The sequence below is a fragment of the Brassica napus genome, chromosome A2 (assembly GCF_020379485.1).
Source record: "Brassica napus cultivar Da-Ae chromosome A2, Da-Ae, whole genome shotgun sequence".
In the NCBI taxonomy this organism is placed as follows: Eukaryota; Viridiplantae; Streptophyta; class Magnoliopsida; order Brassicales; family Brassicaceae; genus Brassica; species Brassica napus.
Genome location: NC_063435.1, coordinates 23301202 through 23311138, shown reverse-complemented (window position 1 = coordinate 23311138; position 9937 = coordinate 23301202). Strand labels below are relative to the sequence as shown.

Genomic DNA, 9937 nt, shown 5'->3' with positions numbered 1-9937 from the left:
TATGCTTTCAAATTGGTTAAAGGAATAGAAAAATATTTACTAAATTATTTATAACTTTTAAAATCTCATGATCTACTTTCAGTTAAGTTATATATCTTTTGCTACAGTTATACAATATTTTTTTTTTGTAACCTTAATTATACAATATTTTCTACGTACATATATATGAAGATGCATATATATTTTTCAAATGCAATAAAGCAAACATGGATAAATGGTTTGGAAATTTTCACTATGAAAATGCATGATGATAGAGGAAGCTGCAAAATTCAAAATATTCGATAAATGGTCAGTGAATTACACAGATTTTTGATCAATAGTTTTCAAAAGAAAGGAAGCTCCGCATTTCTTGTATCTTAAGCTATCAATATCCAAAACACCTGTAGCAGGAAAACGCCGAAGGCACATCTTCACCGTCTTCTATGGAATGGCACTTAGTGTGGTGCCAAACCTTGCAAGCATCACAAGCCACCATTCTCTCACCGTCATCATCTATAGCTCCGCATTTGCAGTCAACGGTCCAGTTATCAAACCCACCTTCATACCTAAGCACTGTCCATGTGTCCAGACCAAACCCAGTCACCAGAAACTCCGTCCTAATCTTATTACCACCTTCTGATTCTAGACCAGAGTTCTCATCAATCTTCTCAAGATCTTTGTTTCTGAACTCAGCGCTTTCTCTACTGCAGACTTCAGCTCTCTGATAGTTGCGTTTCGAGAAACCGTCACGAGCTCTCCAGGAGGTAACTTCCGGGTCAAGTCTCTGAGCAGCTCTTCGTGATTGGGCAGAACTTGGCAGCTCACTGTTATAGCCTCTTGTTGTTCCTGGTGAGAAGGTAATGGCCACTCTTTGACAAAGCTCTTGCAGTTCAAAATAACATCAGAGGCATCACTGTATACTTCTGAATTCAGGATACGTTAACAAGAGATTCCGATACAGATACAGAATGTCTTCATATGGGTTCAGTCCAGGAGTACTGGTTGATGCTTCTTGATTGACTTTGATAAGGGAGAATCGGATCCGTGATCCCGGAGTTGTGAACCTCTGAATGATTTGGTCTCCCATTAGAACTTTGTCAATGTGTTTGAGCAAGAAATTAATCAATCCTTTATCACGAATGCTACCACTAACAGTCTCATAAAGCTCTCGCCGAGTTAAGACGCTGTTTCAGTCTTTAAACGCATTGAGAACCGCTTGTGCTGTCTCGCTCAACCTCTCTCCAGACCATTTAGTACAGCCTTCTCCCGCAGCCAAAGCATTGAACGAGTCATACTTAGTGCGACTCATCGTGTCTGTGCCAGGGGATGAGCAAGAAGGGCTATCCCAAGTGTCCTCTCCAGGAACTGGACTTGAAGAGATTGCTGCTAGCGCTATTGCGGTCTTTCTTTCAATGGGAGCTTTGGACCTGAAGGCAAGCATGAACTGAAGCAACTCAGAAAGAGTGACCAGTGGGGTTTGGCTCGATTCTCTGTAAAAATGCTCTAGTAACATAATTTTTTATAGTTACTTAGTTAGCAACAACAAAAAAAAAAATTGATACCAACTTATTCTCGATGTGGAATTATTAACATCCTAAAGAAACGATAAAAAAAACATCCTAAACAAACAATAAAAAAAATATCCTAAACAAACGATAAAAAAACATGCTAAACAAATTATATTCCATTATATATACTATAGTATCAAATCTTATAAAAAAACAGAGTTATAGTCAAGAAACGTAAAGAAAAGAATCCAGTTGACCTGGTGTGAAGAGTAGAGCAAAGACGGTCCCAAAGATCCATGGCTCGGTCGCCAGAGAGAAAACTAGAAACATTATCACTGTTGATGCAGAGCAAGTGACCAAATCCATTACAGTGAATCACACCATGCATCAAATGCCGAGAAGAAGATGAAGTAACCTCCAAGCTATCTTTCCTTAACGGCTTCATCCACTCATCACTCGCAGGGATTATCAAATGATACTTCCTCTTCAATACATAATGATGACTCCAACCTGTACAATTCATAAATCAAAGATCAAGAAAAAGAAAACGATCACGAGAAAAAGATCGAAGTCTTTTTTTTACCGACACATCTACAGAAATCGCAGAGAGGACTGGGAGAGCAATCGACTGAGACTTGTTCTTCGATGACGAAGAGGGAAACCGACGCCGGTTGCTTGGCTGGCGAGGATGAGACGTGAGACGGTGGTGTTGTTTCTGTCGAGGGTGTAATCTTGAGTCTCGGCGTAGTCAGTGAGGAACGATCTGATGTTGTCGCAGAAAGGGGTTGCGGGGAGGTAGAGGAGGGGGAAGAGTCGTTGAAGATGAGGATCTTAGTGACTTTTTGCCTCTCCGTGCTTAATGCCATGAACTGTTGTAAAGGACTTTACGACGACGAGAGCAAGGTTTTGGGGCTTATATATAGGAAGGAGTAATCACTTTGGGTAGATTACGTGACATTGCGATTTGCTGAGGGAGTGAACAGTACAAAGGGTCTCTATTTTCCGTTTTGAAGTGAATTGACGTTGTGGCCCTTATTCCGGCGGCGACGTTGCTAGTCTCGTACCTTTTTGTTTTGCGATTCTGGTTCTTTGGTAATTAATTAGTTTGTCAAAAGCAAGAGTGAGGTTTCCGGTTTATGTGATTTACATTTGGTTTACCCGAGCTATTTTCATTTGTTATTTTTTTCTTTTTGTCGACTTAGTTCCTTTTTAGGAAAGCCCAGAGGACCATGGTAAACTTGAGATTACAATCCCACCCAATTACATTTTCATAAGTCCAACCCATGATAACCAACCTAATTTATCGTTCGGATAACTATCAAATAATGGGATACAGGATAAATGCAATATGAATGCAGGCAGAAATGATATGCAGATTGTTCTGTATATTCTCCTCAATCAACATAAATAAAATGCAGAACATATTATAATATTAAAAAATAATGAGACCTGCATGCAGGATAACTTATGTGATAAAAAAATGTTCTGCATGTAAAAGGAAAATATGGGGTGGTCGAACACAGATAGTCAATGCATGCTCCTCTTTCCTTTTTTTTTTAACATTTACTTTTTCTTTTTACCTATGAATACTTCCTACTGCTCTACTTTTTTTTCTTTAGGATATCAAAAGTCTTCTAAAGTTTAAGTTTTTTTTATTTTCGTTTTTTATATAAAATTATAAGATGAATTTTCTTATACAAATATATAAAATGACATATTTATATATATATAATAAATTTTATTAATTTCATTAGCACTTATATATATATATATATTTAATTTACGTATGAATTTTTCTCTTTCTGTATAGCGTTTTTATGCACATTATTTTCTGTATAATATTAAAATATATAATTACACTAATAATTAAATATAAGAGTTAGATAAACAGAAAACATATAGGCTACAATTGATTTTTATTGTTGTTGATAATTAACATACAATAATTAACTAATATTTTTTATACAGAAACTATAATGTCATTTGATTATAAAATAATACATACTATTGATTACATGTATTTTTAAATTTAAATAGTTAGTTTTACAAGCATTTAACTTTTTTATATAAATCATATTCATTCTTAAATATATATATTATAATACATTCATTATTTTAAATATTGTGTTTAACTGATTTTTCAGGTTATCTCATATATATACATCCAATAACATCAGTTAAAATAATTAAGGTACATAATAATTTTTTTTTAACAATTTATTATATGTAGTATAACACATGCATGTATTTATTAAAATAATAAAAACTATTGATAAGAATTTGTACTTTTTTAGATATTGAATTTAAAAATTATTGTTTAACATTTTTTCAAATATGTTAACTCGATAAATTATTTTAACCGGTTTGATCTGCATTTGTTCTGGCATTCCATTCGAAGTCATATGTCTGCCTTCATGTTTGTCACGTCCCCTTCTGCTCTTCTTCCTAATGACACGCGTCCACAGTCGAGGCTTCATTTATTAAACCGTGAACTTAAAAACCACAGGTCAGACCACAAAGTAATGGTCAGCCTGTGGTCGTGTATAACAATGTGCATACTTTTAACAAAGTAATGGTCAGCCTGTGGTCACCCTTCGTTAAGCTTGAGACCAGGGTTCAAATCTCTTGTTATGTATTTTTTTACAAAATTTTTTTTTTCAAAACGACGTAGTTTAGTTTCAGTTAAAAATACACACTCTTATACACCTATACACGGCCGAAGGCTATATTGCTGGTTGACCACTACTTTATGATTTGACCTGTGGATTTCTAAGTCTGCGGTTTAATACATAAAAAAAATCATGTTACTGCAGAAAAAGCCTTTGTTTAATTATGGCTATCCTTTTTAGGAAATGTGTTTGTCAATAGTTTGCTAATAGGTATAGCCTATTAAGTGTTTTTTTTAGTTTAGTTTGAAAATTTTCAAATAAATGTTTTTATATATTTATTAATAATCAAACTGAAAACGGGCACCAGACCTCCGGATAACCGATAGAAAAACAGTAAACTTAAATAACAGATTAAGGCTAACTATTATACATGGAAAAGGTAAGTAAAAATCAAGTGGAAAGAAAAAAAGTCTAGACTCCTAGGATTGGGATTGGTCTCTCATCATTACTGTAGATCCGCGGCCAACGACGATGCCGACTAAAAGGAAACTTGATGAATAAATTGTTTTTACAAACATGTAAGAGAGCAAAGTTGTAAATTATAGTCTTGGTAGAAAGTGTATATGATTTTTGGGTCATAGATTGAAAATCATTCAAAAAATACACTAAAAACTATTCAAACAACTGTGCAAAAGAATTTGCTATGAATAAAAAAATGCAGATGACTGTAAGGTCCAATTTGAAAATAAAAGGCCAACATAAAATGTAATGGGAAACAATAAGTAGAATTGAACTCTACCATGTAACGAATTAGGCCCAAAAAAAATGAAAATCATCTTGCAACAAGCTATCGAGCGAACAGGCAAACAGAGATCACGTGGGAATACAAGGCATATGGCGGCGACATAGATCTTTGCAATTTGAAACCATCTTTGGATTCGTTTTTGGTTTGTTAGAGAGTTGATAAGACAAACAATCATAAGAAAATTTATGGTGAAATATGTCCGGAGAATACTTTGCAAGGTTGGTCCACGTCATTCTTGAAAAAGATTCTACGTTAAAAATACTATAGACGCATTCAAACTGTTTCCCTACTTTTTATTGGATTCAGATTTCTGTTGGATAGATTCAGGTAGCCCTACTTTTTATTGATCTGGTCACGCATTTAATATCATTTGGTTGTTTTTTTTAAACGCTGATTTATTAGAATATTACAATTATGAGATGAGAAAGATTACATAGACAATTCGACAACCGACAATATTACCTGCCCTATGAAAACCTACGCCTAACTGCATCACCTGAGCCGTCCTATGAAAATCCACGTCTGACCAAATTTACTTGCATCATGTTGAATATCCTTTGTAAGTCTTTCTTCCGTGTAGTCTGCATAATTGTTTAATAAATCGCTCTCTGCGGGACTTTAAACCTGAATTTCCTGTAATCAGCAAGAAATTGCTGGGATTCGAACCCCAGATCTGGGTGTAGAAGCCTTTAAACCTTAACTAGTAGGCTACGGTGCTTCCACTCTGGTTGCTTTGTAGGTCCTTCGAGAAATTACAAATCCACCGGTAAAATAATTACGAGAATCCCGACATAAATTTATATTTATTTTTATTAAGAAAACCTTTAACATAAATATAAGATATACTATATAGTAGGTCTCATCTGGAAATATGATATATAATATGTTTGGGTTAATGTATTTGAGACTTACTAATACGCTAACAACTAAGCCGGGGATAAAATCCATAACCCGAAATCTGAACCAAAACCGAACCGAAAAACCGATTCGTACCCGGACTAAAATGTAAAAAATATCTGAATGGGTCTTGTAAAGTGGTACAAAAAATATCCGAACCCGAAGTGTTATTAACCGAACCTTAACGGGTAATCCAAAAACCGAAAAAACCGGAAAATACGATAAAATATCAGAAGAAACCGATCCGAATGTCCAAAATAATATACAATATAATTATATGAAACATGAATATATACTTCAAATATTAAATTTCCAGATTCCTGTTGGATAGATTCAGGTAGCCTTACTTTTTGATGAGTATACTTGCGGACCTGAATTGTTGAGTTTATTTTTTCATAGTATGATAGTTAACAACAATAATAAATTATATATCTAACAGATGTTATTTTGATAATTTCTTTTTATCATTCAAGATTTTTTGATGAACCAGATTTTAATAGATGGTTCTTTAAAACATGTCAAACCGAAGTCAAAAATGTTGAAGGTAGATGACTATTTTCACTTCTAGCTTCTTATATTGTTATACCCCTAGTTAAAAAGCTTTCTGAATACACGTTTCTTAAGGTTAGAGCATGATTATCCCTAGAAACCCATTAGAATTTCTTAATGATTTTTTAATAATAAATGTTAGTTAAGAACCTTAAGTTAAGAGACACCTACTTTTTGTCCTCCATTGATAGTTTCTTAATTAAAGATTAAGAAATTGTTTTTGATTGTTTACAATAGATAAATTGTTTTTGATTGTCTACTAGATAGATGAAGAAGGAAGAACATGCGAAGGAGAATGAAGAACAAAGGCTATATATACAAGTTTGTGAATTACTTTGAATATATATAAATTTGTCTCTGCATCAAATCCTCCTGCGAACTAAACATACAACAAATAAACAGATTTATTAAGAGTTTGGACAAACAAATGTTGTAACAAAACCAAACCAAAACAGAAGAAGATGATCAAGGCCTTTTGCTTTTACCTGATGAACACGGAACGCGAATCTGACGCCTTGAACAATAAGCTCTTCCTCTTCAGGGCCACCGCCTCCAATGGCTTCAAGCTCTGCAGATACTCTCTTCATATACTTCATTGCTAGTTTCACAGACGCCAATTTTATCTGAAAATCACATTTGTAAACGCTACAAACTTCCATATTCCAAATTTTCTGTTTGCACAAACTTTCACCACCTAAACACGCAAAACAGAAAACACAATAATAGAGTGAAGACAAACCAATCTTCTTACATTGTCCTGCCTGTTCAGCCAGCAACAATTCACTTTAATCAAAGAATGGGGACCATAACAATTGTCGTTTCTATAATCTTTTTCATTCATCACACTACTCCAATCAAATAGTAAGTACTAAGTAGTGACCACAAGTAACTAGCTAACTCAAACCATTACCGATTTGTAATCAGACCATTAAGCAAAAAAACAAAACAAGAGTTTAGTGCACAAATGTTACTGACCTGACTAGTAATGCCGTTTTCGAGCATCCAATCAACAGGAATCTGGAAAGTCTTGAACTTTGTAGCAAATGATTCCTTCATCCTCGAGAGGCTATAAACACAGGGAGACTGAGACATATTAACCATCAAAAGCCTCGACCTTTGCTTCTTAATCCGCAAAACAGGGACTTTCAGTTCCTTAATCAAACCTCCAATTTATTTGTTTGGTAATCGGATGAGAATCTCCATGATGATCTCTGGAGGAAGTTCGAAAGATTCCGGTGAAGTTTTCTTCGTGATCTCTTCTCTCAGCTGTCTCCTCTTCGTCGCCTCCATTACTGCGTAGAGAGAGAGAGAGCGCAAAAAACGACGTCTCTCCTCTGTCCACTGATCTTGTGACACCTGTCACTCAATAAATGCATCTTTATTTTTTTAATCAAGAGACGTGCCTTGGATTTATTTCTTTTTTTCATTTTTTTTTAAATTCTAATTACCTTAAGAAACACATTTAAGAAAAGTCGTCAATGATGGCTTAGATGTATCATCAATGATGATATTTCATGAAAACTTTGTCTTGGTCAATTCTTCCTAAGACCACGATACTCATTCAAGACTCAATACCGATCAAGCAAAGATAGTCATGCGAAAGCAAACAGAAATATCTAAGCCAGATGGCTGTCTACCGCTACTAGTAGGGTATGGAGTGACAAAAACGTTTTTGTGTAATAGCTATTATTTTTTATCAACTTAAAAGTTTTGTAGATAAATTAGTATACATTGAAAGGTTGATACTCCATAATTGGGACCGCGTAGAGAGGTTTGATGTTTGATAGGAGCAATGGTATGTCTAATGTCCATGGATGTTGATTAGTCACTATCATTTTTCGATATGTGGTTTCAAAATTTTGATGGAAATTTAATTTTTATTAAACTGATATTAACCGGCCATCATTGAAAAAAAAAGGAGAATTTTGCTACCGAGTGAAAAACAAACAAAAATCTATTTACTTAACCATTTTCAAATACTAACATTCAGATTAACATATAAGCTGCTTTATCTATATTTCATCTATGAAGATTTACAAAGAAACATATATAGATATACACATATACATATTTATAAATTCATCAGCTGTAATTCCGCGATTACAAATAAACAAAGACGCCACAAAGTCCACATAGTCTTGTATATATATATGGACAACAATAGGATAACAAAAAGGGAACATTATATAAGTAGTTTATTATCTGGATTCCGTTTTCAGCTGGTATCGTATCACGTTTTTAAGTCCTTAAGATAATAAAGTGGAAGGACTATTCAATAGCCACATTCATATGTTAGTCAAACTTTGGTCCAAATCACCTATTTGTTTTTATCCCAATATTATAGTCTATAAATACTAATCACCCAAAGTTCATCGCTTCCAACTCTTATAAATAAGAGAAGACAAAGAGATACTACATACTAATGGCTAAGATGCCAAGTTCATCGAAGCTCCTTGCGGTGATGATTTTCTCATTCATGGCGCTTTTCATAATATCCCAAGCTCGAACCCTTTCTCCTGGTACGCTTCAATATACATCATCATATAAACATATAATATTAAATCAAATCTTGATGAATCATTGGTTTCGTGTCAACTGTGGCATTATTATTAATTAATATGGTTAGGATCTGTGTTACAGGTAGGAAATTAACTCAGTACCCGGCTCCATCGTACGGATCATACACTCCTGTTCCTCCTGGATGTTTTAATCCACCTGGTTGTCGTCCATGAGAGTTTAAATTTGGGTCACATGAACTATTAGCAAACAAATAAGGTGATGTATTATGTATATGGGTTATGGGTATCTTCATATATATCATGATTTTCTGGGGAATAAAATGCTTGTGAGATCCATGTTATAAATACAATATGTTGCAGTTTGTAATGGATAAGTGATATTTATGTTTCTTTTGTTTGGTCATCATGATGTCTCTGTTTAATGAACAAAAGTTAACATAATTATATATATGTAAATACTAGTGACATGTTATTCCCCTCTAATCATATTGAATGAACTGTGACTGGTTAATTAAACTGTATAAATTCTAGACTCTTTCTGAAAAAGGTTGAAGATTTGTAACATAATTTAAAGTCAAAGAACTCCACATCTGAATGCAAATCCGCATAGTACACTGTCATAAAAATGTGAAGATGTTTTTTTCTTATCAAATGTGAAGATATTATTAGTTTAAGATGTTACACTTAGAAAGTTCAACTGAAAAAATGCTACAATAAAACTTAGTAAGGAAAGCCCATTTATAACGTCCAACGTCAGGCCCATCATGTTTTCGCTCTCAAGAAGAGGTCTCCAATTCGTTCTTCACATTTTCATGGCATCAATGCAGAAGCGTCGAAGACCACTGTCATTTTTTTTTGGTGACGACCACTATGTCGTATCATATAAAAATAAATAAGTGTGTTTTGTGTTTTAGTCAGAGTTAGACACATAGTATATATATAACTACAACTGATTTTATTCTAGTAATTACAGCTAAATAATCCTTCATTTATAGACGACGCAGTTGTTAGTAGGCCTCCACGTTCGGATATCCATTAGCGTTTGGATCGGGTTTTTTGGATTTCGATTCC

General features: G+C 34.1%; 1 pseudogene; it reads right to left on the bottom strand.

Annotated features, from left to right (window-relative positions):
* Positions 1-265: 265 nt before the first annotated feature.
* Positions 266-8866, bottom strand: LOC106432928 (annotated as a pseudogene).
* Between the last annotated feature and the right edge of the window lie 1071 nt (positions 8867-9937).